The following is a 9,012-nucleotide window of genomic DNA, read 5'->3' as shown; positions in this document are numbered from 1 at the left end:
TTAATGATTGTCCAGCCCGGCCGATGCACACAGCAGAGGGGCATCGCCGGCACACGATGGCATACATTACACTGGTGTAATGGTGGTGATGGTGTACATTACAGATCCAGACTAACACGGCTATATATATCTTCCTGCTGCATTTTCCACTGCATGCATCCGATGAAGTGGGTTTTAGCCCAGGAAAGCTTATGCTCAAATAAATTTGTTAGTTTCTAAGGTGCCACAAGTACTCCTCTTTCTTTTTGCAGATAAATTAATGGAGGTTAAGTCCATGAATGGCTATTAGCCAGGCTGGGTAAGGAATGGTGCCCCTAGCCTCTGTTTGTCAGAGGGTGGAGATGGACGGCAGGAGAGAAATCACTTGATCATTACCTGATAGGTTCAGTCCCTCTGGGGCACCTGGCATTGGCCACTGTTGGCAGACAGGATGCAGGGTTGGATGGACCTTTGGTCTGACCCAGTATGGCCATTCTTACGTTCTTATGAAGGGAGGGGCAAAGGCCTCTAACAGAGTTTCTGTAGTGTAGTGGTTATCACATTTGCCTAACACGCAAAAGGTCCCTGGTTCAAAACCAGGCAGAAACATACTGGCTTAATTTTCCGAGCTCCTACTGGCCTGTCCCTGCTGTTGTAGGAGCAGCAGTGATTTCTATGCTCAGAAGGTCTGTTATACTCCCCTGCTCCCACTTTTGTCTCCTCTCCCTCTCTGAATGCCTGTGAAGTGGCTTTCCCCCTCCCCCGCCCTCCTGGAATGCTCCTGGGATGAATGGGCTGGTTGAAGAGCAGAAGAGCTCCCAGGTAGACAAGGTGTCTGGGACTCTAATTAGGCAGCACTCACACACCCAGAGCATGGACACTGCCCAAGGTGGAGTGTGACCAACCAGATGCAGCCAAGTCATCTCCAGTCGCAGGCCATGAGGTGCAGGTCCTTAAAAGGGGAAGGGGCCCTGTGCTCAGGAGAGCACTCACAAGCTTGTACCTCCAGTGAATGCCCTTCGCCCGGACCGCCTGGCCAGTGGTTCTCTGCGTTGTATTTCGCCCCAACCACTTGGCACCCTGGGCGGCTGACTAGTTCGCCTAGTGGTTGCACTGGCCTTGGCCACTGCCTGTCAGCAGGATTCCTCCTCAGTGCGACTAAATCTCTGCACCTAGACAGCCGGTCCGTCCGCTGCACCCCAATCCCCCATGCCTGAGCCTCCCTGCCAAAGCCCTGCACCTGGCTCCAGAGAATTAAGTCTCACGTGTCGCTGGGAACTCGACTTCTTGTGCCCAGAGAGTCTCGGCCCCCCTCAGTAGCTGACCTGAGAAACACAGTGTCTGCAAAAGCAGCAAAGAGTCGTGTGGCACCTTATAGACTAACAGACGTATTGGAGCATGAGCTTTCGTGGGTGAATCCTCACTTCGTCGGATGCGTCAGTATCTGCCTTTTCCAAAGAAGTGCCTGGAGGGCCTTTTCCTATGTGACCATGTGGCCTAATGGATAAGGCGTCTGACTTCGGATCAGACGATTGAGGGTTCGAGTCCTTTCGTGGTTGTGCTTGTGCAGTTTTACCTTTGGGCTGAACGTCCTGCTCCCTTCAGGGCTGGAACCTCTTCTTGGCCGCTCAGGCCAATGCTCTGGCTTCAGCTAGAGCCCTGGGAAGGAGTTGGGGGGTGGGTGTAACAAAGGCTGGGGCATGAGCCCCAGGTGCTTCCAGTCTTGCCTTTGCCCTTCCTGACTTGCCAAAGAAAATGGGCGGCTGCCCGGGCTAGCGTGTGGAGCAGTTTCCCTCTTCCAAGTGTGCACCTGTCCCTGTGCTTGAGGGGGTTTGCTACATGGAGCCTGGGTGTTTCTCTGCTTCTCGCCAGCTGGGGAAAAGCCTCTTGGGGTAAAATCTCCTGCCCCACTGCCAAAGTGAGCATGGAGAGTGGGAACAGTAAGAGGGACCACCGGGGGGCTGGCCCTGCTTTCCTACCGTCGTCGATAATGGCCACAGAGCATCAGCAGCCGCCCCACATGCTGGTCTGTGGGTGGCCTTCAGTGGGTGTTTGGCATGGCAGGGAGCAGCCTGGCTGGGTGTTTTTGTGCCTGTCTGAAGGCCACACATAGGCATAGGCCTGCCCTCCTCTGGCCCTGACCTCAGTTGCTCTGTGGCTTTTAAGCCTTCCCTTGGAGCCATCAGCACCAGCCTCCTCTGCTCTAGGTGCCCAGAGGAGGAGAGGTGTGCTGGGCTCTGTGACGAAGTGGGGGATTTTCTTGGGGTTTTCTGTGTTTTCCAGTGGTTTGCATGCACAGGGAGTGGGACTCAGTGTCCCCAGGTGTTACTGGTTTAACAAGGTGAGGGGAGAGAGGGAGTTTGTTATTACAGAGGACCGGAGAGGGACTTGGGACCCTGGCTGATGGCCTGGAGGATGGAGACCCCAGTGACTGGTGACCTGGTGACCCGGAGACCCAGCTCAGGAGTCACAGCCAGTTCTGGCCAGTGAGAGGACAATGGGCTGCAGGGAGAGGACCCCGTGACCAACCTGTTCCAGCCAGAGGGGGGCAGAGAGGAGAGGAGGCCCAGGCAACCCTGTGTACCTGGAGAAAAGGCAATGGACAGAAGTGGGGCTTGGGGCCCGGGATATCGGAGGCCCAGCTGGGAAGCAGGGGGGCTCTGGGCTGGCGAGGGGAAGCAGGCAGAGCCCACCTGGCTGCAGCGGGACTGGGATGTGCTGGGCTGAGGGAGGCCAGGCCTGAGGCCCTGAGAGTTTCCTGTGCTCAGGGCCGGCTCTACATATTCGGCCGCCCCAAGCAGTCATGCACGGGAGACGCCCCGGAGCCCCGGGAGCAGCAGACCTCCCGCTGGCTTGACTGGTGAGGGTCCGCTAGTCGCGTGGCTCGGCTGGACCTCCCACAGCTGCGGACGGTTGGCTGGTCCGGCGCCTCCGGTTGAGCTGCCGCAGTCATGCCTGCGGGAGGTTCAGCCGAGCCGCGGGACCAGCGAACCGTCCGCAGTCATGCCTGCGGCAGGTCTGGTCGTCCCGGGGCTCCGGTGGACCTCCCGCAAGCATGACTGCGGCAGGTCCGCCGGCCCAATCTGCCGCCCCTGACGACAACTGCCGCCCCACGCGCGTGCTTGTCGCGCTGGGGTCTGGAGCCGGCCCTGCCTGTGCTGTGTTCAAGTCTCAATAAACCCTCCTGTTTTATGCTGGCTGAGAGTCACTCCAGTCTAGAGAACAGGGGGCATCAACCCCTTCGGGGGTGAGGAGGCCCAGGAGGTCCAGAGAGCATGGACTCCCTGAGGGGGCCCACGGCGAGAGACAGACGTGCTAAGGCTCAGAGAGGTGTGGCTCCAGGAGGTGGAGGGGCCTGACCCTGAGAGAGAGTGGACCCCCGAGAAGGGCTGTCGCACTGAAAGGGGCACCCCCCACGGACCGCACGGGGCCAAGAGTGGGCACGATCTGTGAGTCCGTGACAGGCAGTGACATCACAAAGGCCTTTTGTAGGACCTCAGACTATTGGTCAAAGGTGGTGGGGAGGTGGTGACCTCACAGAGAGATGCTGACATCAGCCAGGCAGGACAGGGGCGAGGGGCCAGGGAAACCTCAGAGACCCCTGTGGCTTTGCTTCAGCAAGTCTCCTTCTCCAGGTCTCTCTTTGAGGACTGAGAGAGTATTCGGGTTCAGGTACGTGAGCGCCAGGAGGAACCTCTTTCAAGTTTTCTCCTTCCCTTTTAGTGATTTTACTAGAAAACAGCCGTCCCTGTTTAGAAGGTAAGAGCCTCCTCAAGGTTTGAAACCTATTCAGTCTGATCCATCTGGTGACAGTTGAATTTTAGGCATGGAAAACACTAGCTTAAGAGGCAAAATTTTATTCCACACCTGGGATTTTGTCCCTTAGAACCACTGGGGTCATTAGGGTTTGTCCTTTTTGTTTCACCTTTTCCTCCATCCCTCCCTTCCTCCTTTCTCTTTGTCTCTTGCTTCTTTTGTCTTTTCACCTGTTCCCCTCCCAACACGAGGAGCAGTGTATGTGTGTGTGTTGCGGGGGAGTGCTCTGCAGCTCCCACTGTGGGAGGTCCACCCAAAAATGTGGGGCTGAAATAGTGCTTGGGCAGTGATCCCCACCGGTGACCTGGGCCATCCTTTGGGCTCTCTGGTGAGAACCCTCAGCCTCCCGTCCTCAGTCTCTACCCTGATTGGCTGAGCAGGGGGTTATTGACAGGGAGGACACTCAGGTCCTTGTTGTTCTCTTTTAAGCCCAAGTAAATAAGTCAGAACCTGTGATATGTTTGCCAAATTTTGCTGCTTCGCTGCATTAATGATCTCTGAGCAGTTCATGATTCTCTCTAACATTGCAGTTCTCCTCAAATACTTGCTGAATAATTACTGTGCACTGTTGTTGGTCTGGAGCTCATCTGAGAGCACTTTACTCAGGTCATTCAATGTGTGAAATTCAAGCCTGCCACTGGCTGGCTGTGTGACCTAAGACAAGTCAATTCTCCTTTCTCAGCCTTAGCTTCTCCCTCTTTCAAGTAGGGATAATAATGATCCGCTCCTACCTACCTCACGGTGGGTGGAGGATGGGGATCCATTAGAGAGTGTCACTAGGAGTATCAGAGGGGTAGCCGTGTCAGTCTGGATCTGTAAAAGCAGCAAAGAGACCTGTGGCACCTTATAGACTAACAGATGTATTGGAGCATGAGCTACTGCACATGGCTAAGCAAAGAGAACAAACCCCAAATCTCCCCTGTGCTTTGGGAGCCAGGTTTGCTGTAGTTCAGATGACTTCATGCCTGGGCATTGGGATTCTTTACCAGTTTCTCTGGCATTGGGGCAGTTTTGTGCTCACAGCTGTGATGGCTGAGTGGTTAAGTCGTTGGAGTTGAATTCCAATAGGGTTCCCCTGCGCAGGTTCGAATCTTGCTCACAGCGAGGCCTGTGTTTTAGCCAATCCCTCACCCGGGCAATACCTCTGTACAACCCCCTGAGACACTCTCAGTTCTCTCCCCACCCCAAGGAAATCCTGTTCTGCTCCTTTCATAGAGATCCCTGGGACACCACCTCACACTGTGTCAGGCAAACTCTCAGCGCCTGAAGCCTCTGCCACTCACCTGGTGCCCCATATATCAGCCATAGCCCTGGTTCTGCTCCTCTCTCTAGAGTGTGAAAGGAGCCGAGTCAGCGAATCCATGGGAGCTACGGGGCTGCAGAACCAACAGAGGAAAAATAGGTGCTCAGCGCCCACTGGCAGCCAGCTCCTCCCCCCGCCCCCCACTACAGGCCTTGCTGACAAGCTCCTCCTCTTCCCCTTCAGCACCTCCCACCTGCCAGTGATCAGCTGTTCAGTGGGGTGGGGTGGGGCGGGATGGGGAGGGGGAGGAGCAGGGACAGCAGGAGGTGGGGGAGGGAGAGGAATGGGGCAGGAATGTGCAAGCCGGGAAGAGATGGGACAGGGGTGGGGGCTTGAGGGAAGGTGGGAAGTGGGGGCAGGGCCTGGGGTGTAAAGGGGGGATTTGTCCTGGGCCCTGCACCCCTTTAGGGCCGGCCCTGCAGGGAAATGCTATCACAGTGACAATACAACTGACCAGCCTTGCGGGGGAGGCTGAGGGAGATCCGCACTCACCAGTTCTCTTCTCTCCCCCACGGTGAGCCAGACACTGCTCTCTCCTGGCTCTCACTCTAGCAGCTGGACGCCAAGGAGCCATTTCCCCACAGGAAGCGCATTGAGTGCCCCTGTGGTGCTGGGGGGTTGGTGCTGCTGCTGCCTGTGGGGCTGGCAGGGGGGCCGATGTCTGCACAGACTCTCAGCTGCCAGGCCGGAGGGGGCACTTGGGACCTTACCAGACTGGCTCAGTGAAGACGGGGGGTTGACAAAGCAATACAGACGCTCTCCAGAGCACGGAGCAGCAGCCGCCCATGCAGCCAGGCAATGAGCATTTCCCACAGCCTGGAGCCGAGGGGGAGGCGGCAGCTGCTGCTCCAGCTCCTCGGGGACAGGCCCTGTCAGCCAACAGCCACTTCTTACTCCCCACAGCTAAGGGCGTCGGGTTCCTCCGGTGGGGGGTGGAGCAGCCGTTGGTTTTCCTGTTCGCACTCCTCTGCGGTGTGAAAATCGGGGAGGGGAGGCAGAAGCCCCACTTCCCTCCCGAAACGACGCCCAGTGGGGGAAGCCAGGACAACAGGGTGGGGCGGCAGGTGGTGGCCAGACTCTCACCGCCAGGGTCTAGTCTAGCTCAGGGTCCAGCTCAACTTCCTCCCCGCGCCACTGGCCCCCAGTCCCCTTCCACCACCAGGTCAGCCCGGGCACTAGGGCAGGAACGGGGTGAGGCAGCAAGTCAAGCTGAGCAAGGCAGGCAAAAGCGAGTCTTGTCTTCATGGGCCGCTCACAATGACGTCCTTTTTGTGTGCAACGGCTGCAAAAACCTCCCAGACAGAGAAGCAACAGGCCAAACTATTACTGTGCAGTTGCCAAAGTAGCTCAGTTGGGAGAGCGTTAGACTGAAGATCTAAAGGTCCCTGGTTCAATCCCAGGCTTTGGCAGGTTCTTTCATCCTCTTTGTGCAGGGGCAGCTTGTTCTTTGGAAGCACAGTGGTGCCTGCACCCAAAGTGAGCAGGGCTAGCCTGGGGCAAAGCAATTTTGGGGGCCCCTTCCATTAAAAAAGTGGCAATACTGTATTTTCATGGGACCCCTGGGGGGCCTGGGGCAAATTGCTCCACTTGCCTCCCCTCTGGGTGGCCCTGAAGGTGAGTCTCTGATATTTGCTCTGCAGTAGGAAAACATAGAATGGGCTTCTGCCCCTAGTTAGCCCACCTGACCTTTAAGGATGAGAGCTGTCTTTCCCAACATGGCAGGAAGAGAGTGAGGCAGGGTGACCCTCATGAATGGTGCCAGAGGGCTGCTGGGCAGTGACAGGCAGGGATTGGGGATGAAAACTCCTCTGCGCAGCTGATCGAGGGCAGTACCAGGGAAGGGGCGTCTGTGAAAGTGGCCCTGTGGAAGGTGAAAGGGATTTGGGAGCCAAGGAGGAGGCGCTTGATGTTCAGTGCCTTGGAGCAGCTGGACTTGGCCATGGTGGGTGTTCAGGAAATGCACATTAAGAACTCTAGGGTAACTCAATAGGCAGAGGGTGATTGGAGGAAGGGCCTCCTGGCCAGGGAAGAATGATGGGGCTGGAGTCTTGTTCTTCAAATTTGCGGTGCGAGTACAGAAGTTGGTGGAGCTCCAACCAGGGAGGGCATTACTGGTGGGCTTTGTGCTCTGTGGCACTGGTTACTGCTATATTAGTGTGTATGGTCCCCAGTTAAGGCATGAGAGGGAAGATCAAAGGCCCCCTTCCTCTGGACTGCATGATGTTTGTTATTGGGGGGAGGGGTTAATTGTGTCAGCCGGCCTGAGCACCGCTGGTCCCGTTTTCCCAACCTTCAGGGGAAACATTTTTACAATGAGCACTACCTGGCACAGGTCTGTAGTGAGGTCGCCTTAGAGGAGCTCACTCCAGCCACAGAGGGGGTTCACCTTTCTGCGGGGCCAGACCAGGACTCGCACTGACCGGATTTATGCTTAGCTTTTGTGTCTTTAGCACGTTGCTTCTCAGATTCTTTCTTGGCCTGACTTGTTACACTTTGACACTTAACAGGCCAGAGTTTTTGCACCTTCCTATTATCCTCACTAGGATCTGATTTCCAATTTTTGAGGAATGACTTTTTGCCTCTAACGGCCTCCATTACTCTGCCATGTACCTAGAGTGGCGTTCTGCTGGTCGTCCTATTGTCGTTTCTGATTTAGGGCAAACATTTCATCTGAGCCTCTAATTGCGGTGTTTTTAAACAGTCTGCATGCTGCTTGCAGGCACCTAACACTTGTGATAGCAGCTCCTTTTAATTCCATTCTAACCATCTGTACTTATGCCAATAGGTCGACTTTAGGTCTTTAACTTTGAGCGGTAGCTAAGAAGATGGTAAATCGGGCAGAAACCCATTCGACAAACCTCTTCATTTCCTTGTTATTTCCTGACTTCTTCATTCATCCCCTTTTCCTTATTTCCTGGCTGAGGCGGCAGCCTGCCAGGGAGCTCCCCAGCACCTCTGGCTGCCTAGGCTGAAGACAAGAGGCAGGCCTGGGCGTGGCGTGGGCCTCCTGTCCCGGAATGAGGCTGCAGTGCTTCCTGGTCCCCTTTTCCCACCCACACCGGCAGGTGGCTGCTGCGGGAGAACACGAGGGAGGCTCTGGGGGCGCTGGGCAGCGCTGTGTGTGTGGCTGTCAGGGGAAAGAGCCGAGGCTCCCGACTCGACCTGCCATTGACTCGTGTGGCTCTGTGCGCCGTCAGCCGGGGCGGGGCGGGCCAGGCTGCGGACGTGACTCAGGCTTGGGCCGCATGGCCGCGCTTTCCTGACGAGGCATGAGGCAGGCCAAGAGCTTTGCAGAGTGTACAGGGAAGTGGGAGGGAGGCGTCTGAGCCGGCCTGTCTCGTCCACTTCTCCCTTGCTCCTTGGGCAGAGGTGGGAAGGGAGCGAAACCTTCCCGGCTGAAGGTTTTGCGCTCGGCCTTGAGGATTAAACCTGAGGCTCCGGCATGGCTGCTGGGAGATGGGCTTTTGCAGCACAGCCCCCACACTCTTGTAGGCAGCAGGTGACCCCACTGTGTCCAGGAGGGAGCCTTCGAGGTGGCAAAAGGGGAACAGCACGGCTCCCAGCAGACCTTGAGGAGCCCACAAGGAGCCCTCAGTGGCATCCCTGGGGGAGCATAACCCCCCCTCCTTTCCATTAACAGCTGAACTCACTGACCCATGATACCACAGAGACACCTACCAGCAGCTGTTTGCCAGGGCTGCTGCCCAGCACCCTGCAGCGCTTCCTGCCGGTGCCAGAGCTCACCAGGCACTAGCCTGGAGCCAGGGCCGCTAGGTGCTGCTGAAGAAAAGCCAGCAGAGGGACACAGTGGAAGCGTCCTGTGCCCATAACACAGAGGTTGATAAATCAAAACCCTCTTCTGCCAGCACCAGGCCTCCTGCTTCCTTCACTGGGCCTGCAAGCGAGGAGGCTGG

The 9,012-nt window shown here is 56.6% G+C and overlaps 3 non-coding genes across 3 annotated transcripts; all 3 read left to right on the top strand.

The window, feature by feature from the left end:
- Positions 1-515: 515 nt before the first annotated feature.
- On the top strand, positions 516-588 carry TRNAV-AAC. The gene has a single exon. It is a non-coding gene; the product is annotated as a tRNA-Val (tRNA).
- Positions 589-4,817: 4,229 nt separating this feature from the next.
- TRNAS-UGA lies at positions 4,818-4,899 on the top strand. The gene has a single exon. It is a non-coding gene; the product is annotated as a tRNA-Ser (tRNA).
- A 1,535-nt stretch (positions 4,900-6,434) lies between these two features.
- TRNAF-GAA lies at positions 6,435-6,507 on the top strand. Its single transcript has one exon. It is a non-coding gene; the product is annotated as a tRNA-Phe (tRNA).
- Positions 6,508-9,012: the final 2,505 nt, after the last annotated feature.

This window comes from Mauremys mutica, unplaced genomic scaffold (assembly GCF_020497125.1).
Source record: "Mauremys mutica isolate MM-2020 ecotype Southern unplaced genomic scaffold, ASM2049712v1 001182F_np12_obj, whole genome shotgun sequence".
Taxonomy (NCBI): Eukaryota; Metazoa; Chordata; order Testudines; family Geoemydidae; genus Mauremys; species Mauremys mutica.
This window is presented reverse-complemented; position numbering and strand designations above follow the sequence as displayed.